This window comes from Urocitellus parryii, chromosome 1 (genome assembly GCF_045843805.1).
Source record: "Urocitellus parryii isolate mUroPar1 chromosome 1, mUroPar1.hap1, whole genome shotgun sequence".
Taxonomy (NCBI): domain Eukaryota; kingdom Metazoa; phylum Chordata; class Mammalia; order Rodentia; family Sciuridae; genus Urocitellus; species Urocitellus parryii.
In genome coordinates, this window is record NC_135531.1 from 10,383,703 (window position 1) to 10,406,399 (window position 22,697).

A 22,697-nucleotide genomic window follows, 5' to 3' on the forward strand; every position below is an offset into this window, starting at 1 on the left:
AAGATGTCAGGGGAAAGGGACACTCATACATTGCAGCTGGGACTGCAAAGTATGCAACCATTATGGAAAGCAATATGGAGATTCCTCAGAAAACTTGGGAATGGAGCCACCATTTGACCCAGCTATTCCATTCCTTAGTTTATACCCAAAGGACTTAAAATCCACATACTACAGTGATGCAGCCACATCAATATTTATAGCAGCTCAGCTCACAATAGCTAAACTATGGAACCAACTCAGGTGTCCTTCAACAGATGAATTGGATAAAGAAAATGTGGCAGGGGCTGGGGATGTGGCTCAAGCGGTAGTGCGCTCGCCTGGCATGCGTGCAGCCCGGGTTCGATCCTCAGCACCACATACAAAGATGTTGTGTCCGCCGAGAACTGAAAAATAAATATTAAAAATTCTCTCTCTCTATCTCTCTCTCTCCTCTCTCACTCTCTCTTAAAAAAAAAAAAGAAAGAAAATGTGGCATATATACACACTGGAATATCACTCAGCCTTAAAGAAGAATGAAATTATGGCATTTGTTGGTAAATGGATTAAGCTGAAGAATATCATGCTAAGCTAAATAAGCCAATCTCAAAAAAAATCAAAGGCTGGATCTTTTCTCTGATATGTGAATGCTAATTCACAATAAGAAGGGCAGCTAGGGAAGAATAGAGTTACTTTTGATTAGGCAGAAGGGAGTGGAAGGGAGGGGGTATGACAGTAGGAAGGACAGTAGAACCAATAGGACATTATTGCCCTATGTGCATATATGACTAAATGACCCATGTGACTCTACATATGCACAACCAGAAGAATGAAAAGTTATATTCCATTTATGATGCTGTATCAAAGTGCATTTTCCTGTCACATATAACAATGAGAACACATAAAAAATAATATTGGAAGAGATGAAAACATGTAACGTATATGGATTGTTATGTATACATGGGTGTATTATCTAGTGATATAATAATGAAAAAATATGCATGTTTATAATATATATTTTGTATCATTCCCCTCAATTATACCAAAAAACTATCCAAAATAGTTAATTTATACACACTTCACATTTTTCAAGTTACATACTGGCTAGTTCTTCCCTGTTTATAAATCCCTTCATATAAATTCCCACTTTTTCTTCTTCTCAGTACTCTATCGTGCTCTCAAACAAAACAATTCCTCTTTCCACCCTGGAAACACTTGGCCATTTAATTTATGCTACATGTTCTCCCACTTTGAAAAAAGTCTCTCATGCTTGGACTTCACTGCTTTCCCTTGAAGCCCTAGATCATCGGCCTCACTCTGTTCATCTTTTTAACAAGCTATTTTCCCATTCTCCAGTTGCTTCATGACTTTATTTCATACTTCACTGATCTAATTTCCCATTTGTTCTTCAAATTTCCGTAGTGATTTTACACCACTGGTGATTTTTTAATCCTACATTGTTTCTATTTACAACATGCACTGTTCTTTTTTTATCTCAGACTACAGACTTGGGCTTATGGCCAGTTTCTATGTCTATATATCATGGCAGAACTTCATGGCTTAGAGCTAATCGCCAAACTTTTACAACTTCTTGTCCTCTTGGAAATGTTTATTTGTATGCGTTTTCAAAACATTTAGTCATCTCCACTGCTTTTTTTTTTCAACTTCTTCTGCCTTTTCATTAATTACATTATTTTCAATGCACTTATCTTCTTTGAGAAAACATATATGCATTTATGTAGGGTTTAATGAAAAAAATTAGATGCTACTACTATAATACACTGAAATACCACCACCCCTCTGCCAATTCTCTGTGCAAATCTCTAATCTGATAAACAGAGGATCATCTAATATTTGGTTTGTGCTAGAAATACCTTAAAATATAATCAGACAGTGTCCTAACATACAGACAGTAATATATATTATTGACAAGACACTGCAGTTGTTTTTGACAGGCAAGGTACTATTTACAGATGAAAAGAAGGCTTGAAGAGCGTACATAGTTTAAATGATACAATACACAAATAGCAGTGCTAGAATCAGGCTCGTGTCAAAGGACCATGCATTTTCTACTACGTCACCCTCCCTCTTAAATTACAAATCATTTCAAGGAGTAGACTAGAGTGGTACACTTTGACGTTTTAGAGTCTTGGAAAGGCTTCTCAGTCAACTACTTATTCCTTTGTTTAAGAAACTGAATTAATTTCTCTTGGTTGTTCTTTCCCCAAAATGTGAGTGACAATGGCAGCTTCATGGTTCATTGAGACAATGAAATGAAATAGAGCATGTTCAAATGTCTGACACATCAGAGATGCTGAGAACATGTTTACTGAATGGGATTTAAATATTCACATAATTACCCAATTACACATATCAGTTTGGGCTTTCTTATGTGGTAGTCATGTGCCAGCAGAGGAAAGCTGAAGGCAGAGATGATTTACCATGTTCTGGACTGAGGGCACCAGGGTTCCAAACACTGTACACTAGGTGTGTGATTCAAAACACCTGATGATATAAAACCTCAGGAGACCTACCTCAAAACTCAAGGTGAATGTGATCTCAGCATTGTGGTCATGAAATCATATAAAATCTGAGCACATTATTGAGACTCTGTTCCAATTGGCAGAAGCAGTAAAGAGAAATGAACCAGCATATGTCCTTTAATTTATTCATTCATGAAAAAAACACTTGTTATCCCAGTTTGTACTGGACACTGCACTGGGTACCAGATGACAGAAGCCTGAAGTACACTGAAGTGTTTTTATAACAACACCGCCACTTTTTTTTTTTTTAAACTGATAATATGAATTGCCTTCGTGGATCCAGAAAAATAGAGATTCTTATTTACTACTGATGGAAATGCAAAACAATAAAGGCATTTTGGAAGGCTGTTTGGCAGATGCTTTATAAAACTAAACACATATAGTTTCACCATGCTGTCAGCAAATATACTTCTAGGTATTTACTTAAGCTATTCAGGTAAAATAACATGTTCATAAGAATCTGCATGGGAATGTGTTCAGTACCTTTACCATTACAGCCTAAACTACAAGCAACCAAGTGGACTTTCAAATGGTGAATGGGTAAATACACTGTGGCACATCCATACAGTGGGATATTATTTGGTGCTAAAAAGCAATGAGTTATCAAATCATGAAAGACCTGGAGGAAACTTGAATGGATGTTACTAAAGGAAAGAAGCCAATCTGAAAAGGCTAAGTACTATGGACTCCAATTACATGAAATTGTAGAAAAGGTAAAACTATGAAAGGCCAGTGGTCACCAGGGGTTTGGAGGGAGGAGAAAGAATGGAATAGGTGAAGTACAGGGGACATTTTAGGGGAGTGAAAACTACTCTGTAGAAAACTATAATGGCAGTTACATGACACAAGGCATTTGCCAAAGCTCATAGAACTTTGCAACACAAAGAATGAAGATCATTATATACAAATGGAATAATAATAATAATAATAATAATAATAATAATAATGATAATAATAATTTGGAACATTGAGGGATCTGAGGCTGGAACACCAAATGTGACAAAGTTGTCTAAGTGTATGACACAACCTCATGAAGCAGGCAGGGAAAGAGATGGCAGGCTTAGAAACATTGGAAATGAGTGGGGGTTGCAAGACAAAAGGGAAAATAAGCTATTTTCATCATTATAATCTAGATGATGATAATGTAATCCAGCAGAGGAAGGAGCTAACCACTGTGACCCTGCTGTATGTGCACTGCAACTGGACAGTGACCTAAGCAATGGTAATGAGCTGCACCAGGGCTCTCAGTTTGGGAGCAGGCAGGTACATGTGAGCAATGGGAGGAGGTGGGAGAACCAGGAGGTCCTGGTATAGAGACAAAGACTTGGGTACAGCTTCATGTAGATGCAGGTTGCTGTACACAGAAATTTTCATAGGTACGTGTGTATGCTCACATTAGCCTACATGCATATGTTTCTTTCAAGGTCACCTAAGAGTGTAAACAAACAAGACACCACAGTAGAAATGAGCTCATCTGCTGACCTTGACCTCTAAAGCCATTTTTCAAAAACAGGAACCAGTGCTCCTTAAAGGAATGTCTGACTCTACAAGTGGGGCAAGGAACACACAAGATGATCCTCACGCATCATGTAGAGACAGAAAGTGAGGAAGTGCTATCAATTAGTCAATAGGCAGAGATATATCAGGACATAGAAGCCCTTTGATACAGCTAGAACAATTTTAGCAACAAAATAGAAGCAGTAGTACTGGAATATAACAAAGTATAAAATAAATATCCAGGAGTCCCCATTAATATAAATGACTGAATATCAATTTTTTAAATGAAGAGAAAAAAATCCCATGCAAAAGAATTCCAAGTAACTCACTTTATCAGACAAATTCCAATAAAGGGACATTCTACAATGTTCCTAACCAATACTCCTCATAACTGTCAAAGTCATTAAACAAGGAAAGTCTGAGAAGCTTCCTGACCCAACACAAGCCTAATGACACATGACAGCTAACTGCAATGTAGAATCCTGGATAGGGACTTGTGATAGGAGGAAGGCATCAGGCAAACTTAAGAAAGCCTAAACAGAGTATGGACTTCAGCCAACAATGTATCAATACTAACTTGTGATTATAATTATGTAGCACATTAATGCCAGATGTTCTTAATAGAGTGAACCAGCTGTGGGGTGTATGGAAATTCTCTGTACTGTCTTCTCAACTTTTTCATGGCTCTAAAACAAGTTCTTTTAAGACACTTTCTGTTTTGTCTGCACTACCAGGCACTGAACCCAGGGGTACTCTAATACTGAGCTGCACCCCAGCCCTCTGTATTTCTTTAATTTTGAGACAGGGTCACCCTCAAACTTGGCATTTTCCTGCCTCAGCTTCATGAGTCACTTAAGACATTTTTAAAAGATGAATTACACCTCTAACAATTTAAAGTAAACAAAATAAATAGCAACAAATAATCAGAGTCCACATATTATTCTGAACAGGATACCTAAAGGAACTTTGAAGTAACCAAAGTTATCCAAGATCTGATTTATGTTTAATAAGATAGAACCCATCATTCAATCATGTTTGATGGATAATCTTTTGTCACTCCTGCTTGTTCCTTTCCAGGGTTCATTTCCCAAGTCTGCCATCCTCTGGCAATGTAGCAATGTGGCTTCTTAACATTCTGGGTTTGGGCTCCCTCATTTCCAACAAGGGGCCTATAAAAGCATTTATCTCTGTGGTTCCTGGGGAAATAAGTTGATGTACATAAACCTAATGAACACAAATGTTCACTAGCATTATGATTATGTTTGTCATCATGAAGATATTATCCTAAAAGAAAAGACAGTCAGCAGTTACTCCCCCTAAATTCATCTTTATTAGGTATACTGCAGGACAAGAGGCAGAACAAATAATAATGACCACTGAGTGGACAGATCACAGGTGATTTCTGTCCTTGTGCTTTTCTGTGATTCTCAAGTTGCTACTTGATATGCATTAGTATAATAAAAACAGACATTTAAAAACCTAAATCAAATTGCTATACTATATCAGTGCTTATATCCCCTCTTTGAAATTTTCATATTATTAATGTAACGCAAATATTTAAATGAAAAACAGTTCAGAAGGTTTTCCTATTGAAAAACAATTCTTTCTTTCCTCTTCTACTTCCACATCTCCTGTTAGCACAAATGATTTCAAGATTCCCTTGTGTATTTTCTAATGATTACTTAAACATCTCTTAATAATACATCAATAACAATTGTTTTATCCAATTAGACATTGTCTTTTGACTTTCTACTTTTATAAATGAAAATTAAGTTTGTCTAAGCATTTTTAAATTTAGATCCATTTTGGTAAGCCTTTTATTTTAAGCAGAGTTCATAAACATCCATTTCTTTTGGCATCAAGGTTAGCATTACTTCAGTGAGTATGCCAATGGTCCCAAGGTCACAGAGTCCATAGAAAATGGGGTATTAACATCTAGTACAGAGTTGTAAGCAAATGACAGGAGTTATATGCAATCTGAAAAAATATGCATTCACTGTCTAATATAACCTAAGAATTGTCAACTGAGCGGTCATTGTAGATTTGGATATGCAGAGCTTACTATACAACATTATATTTCCCTTCTGAACTTTGTATGCCATTTGCATGCTCTAAGACATGAGCAGAGACACCAGCTACTTCTGCATGTTCCCAGAGGTCTATCTGACCAACCAAAATGTGTGGCATGGTTTTTCCTCTCTGATAAATATTAAAACAGCCACTCTATTAGAACCACTAAGGCTATAGAGTAACTTATATTATTCATGATTGTGTGTAAGTTCTATATTTTTTGCAACAGTGATTCTCCTGCATATTTTTCACTTTGGTACAAAAGAAAGCCACCAGTAATAGTGGCTCCCTACTACAGAAATTCTCATCAGATGGAGGGTACCAGGGCATATCAGAAACTGGATGGAATGTCAGGAGCACTGTGGTTTCAAAATAAGTCCTGCTTTGCTATCCAAAGGGCTTCTGCTACAACTTCTAGAAATGCATGGCACTTCCCTCCCTTTCCCCAACTGAGCCACACCACATTACATCAGAGACTTAAAACATGACGTGCAGACTTCTGAGTCACTGGACCACAACTAAACATACTTCACTTACTTATTGCCAAATACTTAATGAACACTCACCACAGGAGAGATGATGATTGAGTGGGAAAACTGAACACAGAGAGTCCTGTGTCCCAAGGCTTACCATCTAGAGGGAGCATAGTAAAAACTGTGAATCACAACCCAACACAATACAGATGAAGATCAATCAGGTCTTAAACTAACCCTAGTCTTCACTGAGAATTCTTTCCTTTGGAGTCAGGTTTCTGGGCTGTTCTGTAGCTCTGGGTCTTCAAGCAGGTTCATATCAACTGTTTGGGGGTGTTGTGCAGAGCTGCCAGAAGTTGGTTTCTGTTACAACTAGATGGTTCTTATTTAATACCTGCGCTGCCAGGTGTTCTGCCCATGACCTGGGATTCAGCCTGTCTCTGCTTTCTTCCATCTCTCTACCACAGACACAGGCATTGAGAAAACGTTACCCACAGTCATTCACCAGAATTAGCACCCAAACAGCAATTTCTGCATTTCTCAGCCATGGTAACACTTCTCAAAGTCTGTTGTGTTCTTAGTAAAACAAACTACTGACCTTCACTTTTTATAGTTCCCATGAGTTGGTTATCTGAATCCTTGGAATTATGTGTGTTCCTGTGTTCAATTTTTCTCCAACTTGGAAAGATGGATCTACCATTTTTTATGTGAACCTCCCAGTTGGATGTGGAATAGCACAAATAATCAAATGTGCTGATATTTCTAAGGAAAAAATATGAATATCCACATTATGTAGGATGGACAATGACTATATATAACTACATCATTCCAGGTCAGACTGTGCCCCTACGTGACTTCTATGAACAAATGAAGGAGTTTCTGATTTTCAAAGCTTTCTATATCTCCTAACTTTGGGTAAGACATGGAGGATACACATTGCCACACAGGTCATGGACCCATGAGCCATTGCCCATACACACTCAATTGACATCAGTATTTCTTCTTTAAAAAGATTAACCTCCTCTCAGTTTTCATTCAACCCCATTAGAACATAGTTTTAAAGCATTTACAAATCAATTTGTAAATAAATATGAAGTATTTTTGTATCATGCAAGATTCATGTGACCAGAAACTTAGTGGTTAAAAATCAGCTTTTTATGCATTATATAGCTTAATATGTATTATTGAGAAAACTGTAGAAAGTGGAAATGAGATTAGCAACTACAAATAATACATTGAAGAAGACTCCAAGGAAATTAACTTGAGTCATCAATGGTACAAATCCAATCAGAAGGGAAAGTTCTCAGAATTATCACCACTGAGGCTGCAAGAGGCTCTGTCAATCCTCTTTCAACATAATGCAAGAGGTTTCTGAGAATATACTTCATTATGGTGCTAAATTCTACATGTTTGTGTAAAACCAAAAGCACTAATTTTGCTGTGATAAGGATGAGGAAAGTGGATACTTTCATAATCCAGTGTTTAAATACGGTTCCCATATTTTAAACCCTCTTTGGAAAATTCAATGTCATATTTTAAAAGGGATACTCATTTATTCCGGCATTCCACAATTTGCATCATTTTTAAAGTGATGCAAAGCCATAACAGGGCAGAAAAGATGAATTCTGAGTGATTATTACCATTTTCAGGCTCAAATTCTCAAAGCATATGCATGTAAATTCACAGGATTCTGATTTGATAATCTTTACTTAGAATTTTTACCGAGAAGCTTATTTAAAAAATTAAGATGCATGCTCATAATCTCATTACCTAACTCTGAATTTAGTCACTACCATTGGGTACTCGTAAAGGATGAATTTAACAAATGATAAAGAAAGATTAAGTCAGTGTACAAATTCATATGCTGCCAGGGAAAGGGAATGTGAGTCACGGGGGTCACATGTCTCTGGGTCATGGGTCTATGAATAGAAAATGGGAATTCCCTGTCATCTCCTAATATTGATTTATTGCCAGGCATACACAAGGCAATTGGGAAAGCCTTTCTAAAGTAAGATATAGGATTGGTCATAGCTTCTGTGTCACAATTTACAAAAACAAAACTGTAAATAAAAATTACTTGCATATTATCTCAAATGCATGGTGCAATGAAAAACGATTCAAAGGGCAGAGGGTGTAGAAGAGGTAGTTGTGTCCTGTTGTAAGAAAACATACCAGTTTTTGATTAAAGAACAGATCTTAAGAAAGAATATCAATTGTAAATCTGGCCCTACTGATCCAGTAAATGTGTCAAAGGAAGTATCAGGCTTTGAACAAGAGTATGAAATCTGATAATACCTTGCTTGGTAAATAATGAGAAAACAAGGTCCCTTAACAAATTTGGCATCTTAATTATAAGCACTTAAATATAAGATCATATTTATCCAACTTGAACTTCATATTCTTTAATATACTAAATATTTGCCTATGTTGTATTTTATACAAAATCCATATCTGGCATCCACTGAAGTTATTTTAAATAATGTTAAGAACATTTTCTGAGCTTTTACTAATGTTGCCATCTGAACTATCACAATAATTTGAGTTAAATTGCAAAGATTATGACATAAGCTTAAAAAGAAATTAACAATAACTATGACACTACAAAATAGAAGAAATGCCTTCATTAAGAATGGCTGTGAAGTTTAGGATGACGTTCATAAGTTTTGGAGGATTACTATAGCAAATCAATTTTTTAGTTCAACCTTGAATTGCAACTGATAGATATAAGAAAATGACATCCATTTCTTGAAGCAATGTTTTGAAAATTAAATGTGCATTGCATTAAATGTATAAATGTGGATTACTACTTTTAACAAATGTTGACTTCCAAATTAAAAATGAGCATACTTTCCTTTTACTATAAAACATAATTTGCAATTACATCAATTGTGCCATGTCATAAAAATCATTAACTTGAAAAACAACTTAGTTTTTAACGCTTATTATGAGGCACGATTGTAATTTGGAAAGCAACCAAATCGCTGGTATGTGTATGTGGGTGTATGTGTGTATACAGGTATGCTATTGATTAAAATGAAAGGCAATGAACCTCTTAAATTAGCTAATTAAGTATTGCCATACCACTTTAAATGTAACTTAAAATCCTAGAGTAAATTAGTCAACACATCATTTCAGCATTTAGGGACCTATTTTATTTATAGAAAGACATGCTTTGCAATATGAACTGGAGAAAATGGTATATATATATATATATATATATATATATATATATATATATATATATAATGTTTTATTTTACACAGATCATCTGAACTTTACTACAATTTGTGTTACAAGTTATTTATGCTTATGACACTTTAAGTCATAAAACATCATCTTAAAATGAAATGCATGCATTTAGAAACCATTACTCTAAATACATGAGGATTTTCTATTTAGCCAACACACCTTTATTGGGTTTCTTAGGCACAAGTCACTTTGGGGGTCTGTAAGAGACATGGAGGAAATTAAGCCTGATGGAATTCATGGCAAACCTTATACAAACCACTTCAAACAACTTCCAGCTGCTCTAAACTTTGACCCTGTTTTTTTGGAATAGAAAATTACAGAGGAACAACTATAAATTCTCCATTTCCAAAACAGGAGGATCTGATTACCAAGCTGACAGCATACCAAATTCCACTGTCAGTCTACAATTTCTGGTGTGGTAGCTGATACTCCTTCTAGACACTGAACCCACAGGTAGGCTGTCCTGGACTGAATAATGGGAACTGGCTTACGTTAGAAACTGAATGCTTTCTCTCATACATAGAAGCTAAAAATAAATAATTAACAAAGGTGATCCTGCAAACATAGAAGGAAGATCAACAGAATAGAAGTGGGGAATGAAGGGGAGTAACTGGGGGGTGACAATGACCAAATTCCACTAGGTGGATGTGTGAATACACCAGAGTGCATTCAATTTATGTAGCCATAATGCATCAATGAAAAACAAATAAATAGATACAAGGAAGGCCAATAGATTAGATGGGGGAATGAGGTGAGTGGAAAACGATAGTACTGGGATTGAAATGGAAAATAACTGTGATATACATGTCAAAATGAACCCCACTATTCTGTATACTTATAACACACTAAAAATAAAAATTAAATTGTGTACTGAAGTAAAAAACAGGGGGAAAAAAAGAAAAAAATATCCCATCATATGGCATTTTTTTTGTACCCAATGATCTTCTTTAAAAAACCTTTGCTACAGTGGCATCCTCATAAACTTCAAGTGCTTCTGAAGCCAGTCATATGACATATGGTAATGCATCCATCAAATATTTAGAAAGCTCCTAACTGAAGGAAAGCACTATTCTATCAGTGCTCAAAACAGCTAAAAATCCCTGCTTCTATGGAGCTTTTCTTTTAGAGGAGCAAAACAAACAGTAAACACGGAAACGAATGAATAAAATACTGATGTCCTGCCCAGGGGAAATGAAAACAGAGGAAGTGAATAGGGGTTTGCTGGGTCAAGTTGTCCTCACTGAGAAGGTTGATACCTTAATAAAGATGAGATGGCAACTAAGGGGCACAAATTACTCTTGATTGGAAATCCTTGAACTTCTAGCCCTATTTAATGTTCAGATTAAATGGTATCATTTTTAATTCCATGGAAAAAAATATTCTTTAAGAGGTGAGTTTGCAAATGTGTCCTTTTATAAAACTGCAGGCTTGTCCACCATCTTAAGTTTGACATGATATGGCCCCTGATTTTCTTCCCAGCTTCTTGTTCTGCCCAGCAGCAGTCCTGGGGAGCTCTCAGCATCCACTGCTTTCCCGTCTCATTTGATACTGAGGCGGCTTTTGCTCTGATCTGACTTGATCACCATGTTGGGATTTTGATGGATAGGTACTCAGGTCTAAACCAACCCAGGCAAGTCATTTGGCCTCAATGAACAGTTCCGAAGAAGACAAAAGCTAAGAAAGGAAAATACTGCTAAGCTCAGCACTTTTATCCAATGAGCAAGAAACAGAAGGTTCTTCTGTTCAGATAAATTTGAAAAATGTAAGAGCCAGAACTTTTGAGCCATTTTTTTTTATGATAAGTGAAGTCAGCCTATGATTAAACTGATTTTTAAAAGAGGACAAAGTAAAAGCATTCACATGGGAAAGTTACTGGTACCCTGATCGAATCATGCTTGAAGCCAGTTGACTTTTCAGAAACATCAGACAATGAATTCCTACAATCAATTCATTTTGTATTTTTTTTACTGTTTTATGAAACCAAAAGCAACCAGAACTACTAACTGCACCTTTTTTTTTTTTTTTTTTTTTTTAAGATCAAAGTGAAATACGAAGCTCTGTCTTAGCCATCCAGTCTTTGGAACATTTTCACAATCTTCAGATTGTGATCTCTGATGAGTTTTCATTTTAGAAGCTTAAGTAACCTTCCCCCCCACCCGTCGCCACTTGTAACAGAAATGTATTTGAATATTTCTGCTCTTAATTGGTTCTTTCATAAACTGAAATGCATCTCCACATATCTCCGTAGCAACTGATATTTTTGGTGATATATATATCTCATTCTATGTCAGCATCCACTTTCTAAAACAGTCCACATCTGTTTTAGAACAAACATTTTAATAAGCACTTTAACTGAAAAAATTAACAAGGCTTTAAAATGAAGCTACAATTTTCACACTGTATTCAAATCACTAAGGGCCATACTTATCACTGATCCAGGTAAATCCTAGAAGAATATGCATAATCATTTAAAAAGTAAAATCTAGTATGGCTACTATAAAATTGCTAATGAAATGGGGTTCTACTTTCATTTGTAGACATTTTTCCTTTACGCTTGCTTATATACTTGACACATGCTTTAGTCATCTATATATTTTATTTACTTTTTTCATTTATCATTTCCAGAATATGACATTTTAACAATGATGAAAGTCTAATATTCAAAGTTCAATTAAGTTGATTCTAAAACTTTTGAAATAATGAAAATGAAGTTTTATTACTTAGTTTTATGTACAACTATACCCTGAAACCAAATACCTTTTTGTGTGCCCACACAGAGAACTCAAGAACATCACAGATGAGAGGGAAGACATTTCAACATTGCATTTGAGTCCTGATGGACATGCATTTCATTAAAAGATGCTGTATGTGGAAGTACCCACTCACATGGGTTTCATTTCACTGATGAGTGCATTAGCACTGTAGTGGGCTGCTAATTTAAACAGTTCGGTGGCAGATATAGCAGGTAGGTCTAAAATTCACCTGAAGTTTGGTAAGCAGTGATAATGGGCAGAGAGAGATGTCCAGCACAAGCAGAAAGGCAAAGCAAGAAGCACCCAGCCAGGAGGAAAGCAATGTCACCCAGTAGGAGAGCTACCACCACTGGTAAAGATGAAGCCACTATGACTAAGATCTAAGCTACAGGTTTTAATGGGGAAATGTTCAGGACCTTGTTATCCATCCCTAATCTGACTCTGAATACAACTGTGCAATGTCACCCAAGCACAAAATATCAAATGGATGTAGAGCAGGAATAGCGCCGTTTGTCTGGTTGTGAAGTTACAAAGCAGCCTATCACATCTACAGTTCCTAAACAAGATAACTTGAGTTGGTGTTTCCATGATCAAGATTAATGGGAGCTTAGTTATAATTGTGCACACATTTGTTTTACTGAAGTCAAGAGTATTTGAAGAACTTATTTTAAAGCTCTCTCTGATTTCGTAGAATTCTCAATAATGAAAATTTCACGGATGCCAGAATCATTCTTAAGGAATTGTATCTACAAATTATGTTTAAAACCTGAAATCCCTACAAAATGCAGATTTCTAAAAACAGGTATCATTAAAAAGTGACCATGCCGGCTGTGGAGGCACATGCCTGAAATCTCAGAGGCTCAGGAGGTTGAGGCAGGTTCAAAGCAGACAAGTTCAAAGCCAGCCTCAGCAACTTAGGGAGACCTGCATCTAAATAAAATACAAAAGGCCTAGGTATATGGCTCAGTGGGTAAGCACCCCTGGTTTCAACCCCTGGTACACACACACACACACACAAAAAAAAAAAAAAAAAAAAAAAGGAGAAAAAAAAAAGGAGTGACCATGTACCCACATACAGAAATTACATGAAAATAGTCTTGAATAAAATGAAAATGAAAAATAAGCTTAATTAATTCAAAACCAGAAAGAAACTTAAAATTCTGCTCTGATGTATTAACATTAAGTGTAGCATTTTCACCTCTATTTATTTTACTTACTCTACATATTGAACTGAGATGAAATATCGACACTATCATGTTTACTTTCATCATTACAATAATAAAAGCAAAATGCTTAAATTTAAGATGTCATTTGTCAAATGCTATTTTAACTGACAGCTGTTAATGAACTCACAAAATCCGTAGAGACTAAACTATTCTGATGATAGATTCTTCTGACCTTAGATCAGTTGTTCTTTAAGCAACATAACCCAGTGGTAAATGGATTGTAATCCCCCATTTTTTTTTTCTATCTCTTAAAATGGTCCCTACACCATTGCCACTGTGATGCCAGATTTGGTCAGATTGAGTGTACCATTCAAATAACAGGGCGTGAGTCAACAACTTACTAGCACAACAAAATGAGAAATAGGGTCCTTTCCATTGTATGAACATTTCACAAAAAGCCCCAAGGAGGTTCACACGCTCAGGAGAGCAGCAGCTACCTGCGTCCCCAAGACCATGGACAAGTTCTTCAGTCTTTCTCATGTTGGGAGAAGAAAGGGGAAGGTTCCTCCTCCACCCCTCATGAGACTGAGGAGGTGTGCCAGGGGTGGCTGTGAGAGAGCAAAGAGTTTCTCATTGTCCCAGCTGAGCTGCAGAGCCATAAGCCCACCCTGACAACCCAGCACAGAGCAAAATTAAAGTGCTCTTGGGAGACCTGAGAGTGGCCCTGGGTCTGGGGGCCACCCCTGCACAGGGGATGGCACCCCCCTGCTGTCTGGAGAAATCAGCAGCAGAGAGCAGCCATCATGGGCAGGGTGAGGAGAGAGCTCAAGCATAAGTCAGGCTGCTCTTCCTTCCTCGGTGAGATCAACAAGCACCTGTGAAGTTCCCGTTGGCCATGTGGACCACACTAAAGTTAACTGTGCTGGATCCTTCTGATGGGATACTGCTTCCAGGGGCAATCTAGGGGCAAGGAGACCCCAGAAATAAGACACGATGAGGATATTTTGTGCTAGAAGCAATTTGGGAGAGGAAATCACTTGTAGACATCATTCATGAAAACTGCATGAATCAGGGTCCAGTCAGAACCTCAGAAAACACACAGAGGTGCCACACTCAACACTGGGATGCCTGTGATGATGGACAGCCAATGGCTGGCTGAGATCAGGGCAAATGCTTGTCCTCTATGGCCCTCTCCCCTGGACCCAACCAGAGAAACCAAGGGGAGAGGAGATTCAGCAGGTGAGAGCAGCATTACAGATCGAGTCTCCACAGGTTGGGTCCAGGGAAGGGAGGGAGAGAAAGAGGGGAGAGAGGGAGAGGCACCTTTGACTTACAGCTACAGTGAAAATTCTTAGTCAAACTGGATTTAATCCATGAAAGTAATGTGTGCTTATTAAAATCAGATTGAATTTATGTCTGAAAGGGATGCTCAATGCTCTCTGTCTGTTAAGGTTAGGGAAAGGAAATGGGAGAATTGCTAAAAACAGAGGCAAGAGACAGGCAGGGCCTTAGGAACCCCTCAAATTGAGGCTACTCAGTAAGCAGGATGCAGGGATGCAGTTCACTCTGAGTCAGGAATTTGTGCTGAGCAGGAGTGAAAGCACATTCTCTGTGCTTTAGAAAAAAAGGAAGTATAAAATAAGAAAACTAATGTTTGGGAAAAACCATATCATGTGAAAACAGAAATGGAATTTATATGGGCAGTGCAACCTCAGTAAAAAATCTCTCATGAGAGTTTCAAATTTTTATTAAGAGAAGCTGTGTGACATGGATGTTGTTTATCATTTTGCTTCCAACCTATATCAAAACCCCACAGTATGTCACCGTGGTAGCATTTGCCTGTAATCCCAGGAGGCTGATGCAGAGGATGGCAAATTTGAGGACCACTTGGGCAACTTAGCAATCCCCTGTCTCAAAATGAAAAATAATCAAAAAGAAAGTTGGGCATATAACTCAGAGGCTGAAGGCTCCTGGATTCAATTCCAAGGACCAAAAAACAAACAAACAAACAAACAAAAAACACATTGTGCTTCCTTTCAGATTAGTTTGGTAGGTGACTGTGACTCTTTACAACATGCTTACTTACCAAAGAGCATGGAAATTACTTAGCCAAAATAAAACAAAGTAGGAGAGAAGAAAGGATGGACAGATGGAAAGAAAGAAATTTGTGGATTATGATATGTCTAGATATATATGGAAAATGCTTTAATATTGATATAGGGACATCCGTGAATGCATGAATTCATTATGTAAATGCATCACTGAGTCACAGTGTTTAGATCACACAGCTGGTACATGGGGAATTTGATATGAACCAGGCAGGCTGGCTCAGTCTCAGATACCTGCATTCTTAACCTCTAAGCCTTGTCGCAGTGAATTGGAAGGAAATATTGGAATAAGCAAGTTTAACAAAATAAAAGGGTGCACAAAGAGGCTAAGACAACATATTATACACACTCTAATGGCGCAGCTCATCTGCCAGCTAAAATTAAGCCTTCAGTGTGAGTGACATGCATAGTAAAGTTAAAAGCCAAAACACCAAGTCCTTGGTTACAGCAGGATTTCTCTCCACAGCAGGGAGCTGTGCCCAGGTAGGTGATCATGGAGAAAGAAGACAATTTTTTTCTCATAGACCTATTTATTTTCCCTTTCAGAACCTGTTGTAAGGCTTACAGATGGCCTCTGCTATTTCTCTTCCCTCTTAAACTGTTAGTTTCTTGTGGGCAGGGGTTGTGCACTGAGCCCTAAAGACCTTACATAAAGATATTCGTGTACTAGTAATTCAATGACTATTTCATTAACATGATTAAGCCAGATGTTGTGAGCATGAGAGAAGCTGTATGTAGGATTTCAAATAACCAAATAAATAAACCTATTTTTTACCTTCTTGTTGGGAAAATAAAAATGAAAGCTCATTTCCTAACAGGTATGGAAAAGCAGGAACTCACTAGGCTCCTGTGTTCAAACTCAATAACTGTAAGGTGGCAGCAGACTTCACTATTTTTCTCTCCAGTGGGATCTTCCCAAAGACATTCTGAGGAATGGGGAGAGGAGAATCAAGGCATTCTAATGACTGTATTGGTGGCTCACAGAATGAGTGCATATACATAATAAATTAGATATGGCTTTTATTGCTGTACAATAAATAGGTTTGAATAATTTAACTATGAAACAAAGAAAAACATAAGAGGTCTCAGATGTACTCACACCTACATGTCACAACATGCATGCACACATGTGCACGAGCACACATACACACATATACACACCTATCTTACTTCTCCATAACAATTCTCCTTTCCTGAGCCTAACCCCACCCCCCCTCAGTTGTTGGTGAATAATCAAACTTTACTGTCACAAAGCAACCCTAGTGAGAATGTCTAGTGCAGTCTTTGCCTCTAGGTCTGCAATCCATACTCAGCATTCCGGAGTGTGGGCCTTGCCCTCTTCCTGCCCAACTGGGCACCGGATGCTTTTATCACCAGGATGTAAGGACTGGAGATAAACTCTGAACTCTGATTTTCTCTGTTAAGAGCCTGCAGAGCTGCTGGTGCCCTCCCTCAGTGTCCTGTCATCTTTCACTAACAGAGGACAGGGAGTCTTCACAGCCTGACTAGTCAGAGTCATATCCTTGTACCTGGTGAACCACAAGGGGCCATCAATCCTTGTGAGGTCTGCAAGAATCCAGAACTCACAACACACCCAACCATGCTTCCCCTTTGTCAGGGTCATGGTAGTACCTTGAACAAACCTTTCAGGAAACATCACAGCAGACTTCCAGCTTATGACCTTCCCATCTAAGGGCACCTCAGGGTAGCAAGAGAGAGCTACGATGGGTATGCATTGTGCCAGAGAAAAGTCTTAGCAATTTGGTGATGATTCTGCTCTTACTTGGCCACATGCAAAGCAAGCTCTTCCCTCTCTCTCCAGGAAGAATCCTCAGCCATTGGATTTTCTCCTAAATTTACAGCCTCTTCTTTCAGGAATTGGGAGGAAAGAGAAGACATGCCTGAGAACTTCCTTCCTACACTTTTTGTCTCGTTTTTTCCAATCCTCACTGGACAGAAAATGAGAGCTCTCTGCTACTTATTGTCTGACATGGACTCAGGAAATTCTGAAGCCTAATCTGCCAGCCTTGATTATTGATTTAGAACATAAAAGGTAAAGGAATTAAAAAATTCTTCTTCTGACCATACACACCCATGCCATTTATGACTATCATGTTAAAAGACTCAGGAAGTCAACCTGAGATCCAAAGGTATTTCTTCCCTCCCCTTCATGGGACTATAGCACTTGAGGCTCAGACTTAGAAGAAGAATGATGAAAGGAAACATTCCTGAAGGTAAAAATTAAAAGGCATTAATTTAATATTGGCAAAATATTATCCATATTACATTAGTTTCTGCTCCAAAATTAATAGAAGAGCTTATGTTCAGAATGACAACAGTTCAAATTCTCAAACAAAGAGGTGCTCACAGACAATTTTATACATTCAAACCTCTTGGCCATTTGTCCTAAATAAAAAATTTACTTTATGTCAGTTTTAAAGAATTGCTACAAATCATTTTTTTCTTTTCATGCTATAATGCATGCAGTGCTTTGATATAAGGTCTTCTATGAACAGGATATCCCCCCAAGAGTTGCTCCATTTCTACTAAACAAATTGAATTAATTCCTTGAAACTTCAGGCATGGCAGGATGTGGGTTTTAAAAGGTGCTCAATGTCTGCACTTGAAGGAATGCCAAGTTCAAGTCCAGCTCATCCCATAGGCTAATCAGCAATAGTCCAATAGTCTTGGAAACAGAAAGTATCCTCAATGGGAAGAGAATTATTCAGAAGGATCCACAGTTTGCAAAGTACACACCATTGGTCAAACAACTTAATGTCTATGGTATGTTCGAACAATATCTTCCACATATAAAATATGTCTATTGAAGCTCACAATTTTTTTTTGTGGACAACACTATTTTCTACAAATGTTGGCCAGTTGTCAAAATGTCACTTTGTGTTCTTTTCACAATGATTTATGACATACAAGATAGCACATATAAATTTAGGTCAAAAATTCACTTACTGGAATTTCTCAAATAGTACACTATTCATTCCACTTGATATAAATTTTATGTAAAATAGAACCATAAACCCTAAAAGGGCTGGGGTTATAGCTCAGTGGTAGAGCTCCTGCCTAGCATGTATGAGACACTGGCTTCAATTCTCAGCACCCCCATAAAAATAAAGGTATTATTTCCATTTACAACTAAAAAAAAATTAAAAAAAAAAACATAAGGAAAAACTGAGTTCTAAAGGTTGGTAACCAAGCTGAACAACTTTCATGTATTGTCTAGACAGTTACTTCATGCCCACAGCTTTGAAAGGATGAACAATGAATTGTTGGAAGAGTGAAGAAACAGCTGGCGAGGTGCATTGATATGTAATTCAATAATTACTTGTACATTCTAAGGAAGGTATTGTCGTTTACTGTACAAATTTTGAACAGTTTTATAACTAAAGTTTTCATTATAAAACACCAGAAGATTCATTTGAAATTAATCATGAAAACTAAAACAAAAATTTCATCTGAACCTAAACTATTATCATTCCAAACAATCTGTTGGCTAATCCTTATTTCAGTACTATGCTGCTGTAACTGCTGAACTTTCCAACTTTCCCATGTCCTATAATACATCACTTCCAGAAATTACTTCTGAGAAAAGCATCAAAAAATGGTAACACCACAATGAGAGGTATTTAAATCCACATTATTGTATCAATTATAAATACTGATATCTCTGTTTAGAAAAAACTAAATCAATTCTTATTTCATTCAACAGTATATTATTTTAATAGTTTAGTACTATGTATGCTGAAACCATTTCATGCATTGTGCCAGCAAAACTGTCTCCAAACAAGCAAATAACCCATTCCGTTGACTAAGAATGACAGAATTTCTCCTTGTTTAATGATTGGCATTATAATAATAAATCCCATTGTGCAGCAATCATTGTGTAAGAATAAAACATTTAAGGATTCTATTTTATTACATTGTGGAAACTACATGTAAAAACTATCAAGTAGGATGGCATAGTTATCTCCACTTGAGAAGAATTGAGACTCAGAGGTATAAAATAAATGATAAAGAAAAAATTTGAAGGGCTGAGGTTGTGGCTCAGTGGTAGAACGCTTGCCTACCACATGTGGGGCCCTGGGTTTGATCCTCAGGACCACATAAAAATAAGCAAACAAAATAAAGGTATTAAAAAAAAGAAAAAAAAATTGAATAAAATCACATCCTTTCCTTTTGGTTTTATCTATTATTAATTTTGCAATAACTGTATTCCTAATGCAATGTTTTAGGAATTTATAGCACAATACTAATATCTTTGGTAAGAAGAAATTTTAGTGACATGGCTTAAAAAATAAACAATGAATAAGGTTAAGATTATTAAAACAACTTAATTATAGTATAAAGAATTTCACCTAGTCTAGCAAAAGAGTCCAATATTACCTTGTTTTTATAATAAATGCACATTTAAATATGATTAATCCTTACACCCTGGTACCTAAGGCCTGAAGTAACACCTTCGCTTTGGAAAACATCCCTCTAACCAATACAGCATTGAGAGGGGGTCCTCTCCATGAATAGGCTCTCTGTGTGGATAGCATGTGCTCTAGTACTTCTTGGCCTGCACACTTCACTGAAGCAAGCTGCCATGTTGGAGAGATCCATAGGCAAAGACTCAAGGAAGCTTCCAGCCAACAGTGAGGATGTGGAGACCTCAGCCAGTGACTCATGAGGAAGGTAATGCTGCTAAAAACCAAGGCCTGATTCTGGAAGTGAAACTTCCCCAGTCGAGCCTCCAGATGGGCTTCAGATCTCAAGTAAGGCCTTGTGAGAAGGATGAAACAGGATGCCCCTAAGCCACGCCCTAACTCACTGCCCAGAGAAACCTTGATAGGATACATGTATGCTGTTTTAAATGATGAAGTCTGAGAGTATTTTTGTCACATAATAATAAATTACCATTATTTTACTGTGGTTTTAGTTCAGTGGTACAGCAATTGCTACCATGTGTGAGGCACTGGGTTCAATCCTCAAGCCCACATAAAAGTAAATAAACAACCAAACAAATATATAAAATACAGGTATAAAAATACAATAACAGTAAATAAATAAATTACCAATATTCAATTGCCATGTAAAAGTGATTCAATTATTCTGGCCATTGAAAATTTATATTTAATTTTAATTTCCCTAAATCCATATCCCATGCATATTTTAATACTCATATCTCAATAATTCAAACATATTTTTCAATAATAATGAGAATTATGTTCAGAAGTATAATTGAATTAAATAAGAAGGATTATAGCTGCACATGGAAAAATTTCCTACTCAGACATTTAGTATCCTTAAAGAAGCCAAATAAAATATCAATGTATATAAAGCCACTAATCATGCATGCAATTTGCTCCAATAACTGTATTTTTGGATTTGTGTTAGATTTATATTAGGAAAATTATTACAATCACTCAGGAATTTTATTGACACAAAATTGTTTTCAAATATTTACAGAGCTGGGGATTTAGCTCTATTTGCCTAGCATGTATAAGGTCCTGGGTTCTATTTTCAGCACACAATTCCTTTTTTCCAAAGAAAATTTCTCATTACTTCTTTTTTAAGCTTAATCCTAAAATTGTTGTAGCCACATTACAGAAATGCACCAAAGGCCAACCCAACTTATGAATCACTGAGGATGTTTTCACTGCTAAATACAAGGATGAATGTTAAATATCAAGTCATCATAAATTGACTAAAATTTCAGCTGTTGTACAGGTCATTTTCATCAACTAAATTTATGTTCTATATTTCCTTTTCACAGTTAACATTTAATAAGGAAGAACAATGTTATCATATGAATGAATTTGGGGAAAAAGTTATTGTTCATGATAATATGTAAAAGATTTCTAAGGCCTCTGGTGCCATGTTAGCACCATATTATTCAGTGGTTCTTTAAAAATTAAATCTTTAAGAGAAATTATGAATTTAAAAGTTTGTTTAACAGGATCATACCTCAACATTGTAAAAGCAATCTATGATAAGCCACAGGCCAGCATCATTCTGAATGGAGAAAAATTGAAGGCATTCCCTCTAAGATCTGGTACAAGACAGGGATGCCCTCTCTCACCACTTCTGTTCAACATAGTCCTCGAAACACTGGCCAGAGCAATTAGACAGTCAAAAGAAATTAAAGGCATAAAAATAGGAAAAGAAGAACTTAAATTATCACTATTTGCAGATGATATGATTCTATACCTAGCAGACCCAAAAGGGTCTACAAAGAAGCTATTAGAGCTAATAAATGAATTCAGCAAAGTGGCAGGATATAAGATCAACACGCATAAATCAAAGGCATTCCTGTATATCAGCGACAAATCCTCTGAAACGGAAATGAGGACAACTACTCCATTCACAATATCCCCCCAAAAAATAAAATACTTGGGAATCAACCTAACAAAAGAGGTGAAAGATTTATACAATGAAAATTACAGAACCCTAAAGAAAGACATAGAAGAAGACCTTAGAAGATGGAAAAACATACCCTGCTCATGGATAGGCAGAACTAACATCATCAAAATGGCGATATTACCAAAAGTTCTCTATAAGATCAATGCAATGCCAATCAAAATCCCAACAGCATATCTTGTAGAAATAGATAAAAGAATCATGAAATTCATATGGAATAATAAAAGACCCAGAATAGCAAAAACAATACTAAGCAGGAAGTGTGAATCAGGCGGTATAGCAATACCAGACTTCAAACTATACTACAGAGCAATAGTAACAAAAACAGCATGGTACTGGTACCAAAACAGGCGGGTGGACCAATGGTACAGAATAGAGGACACAGTAACCAATCCACAAAACTACAACTATCTTATATTTGATAAAGGGGCTAAAAGCATGCAAT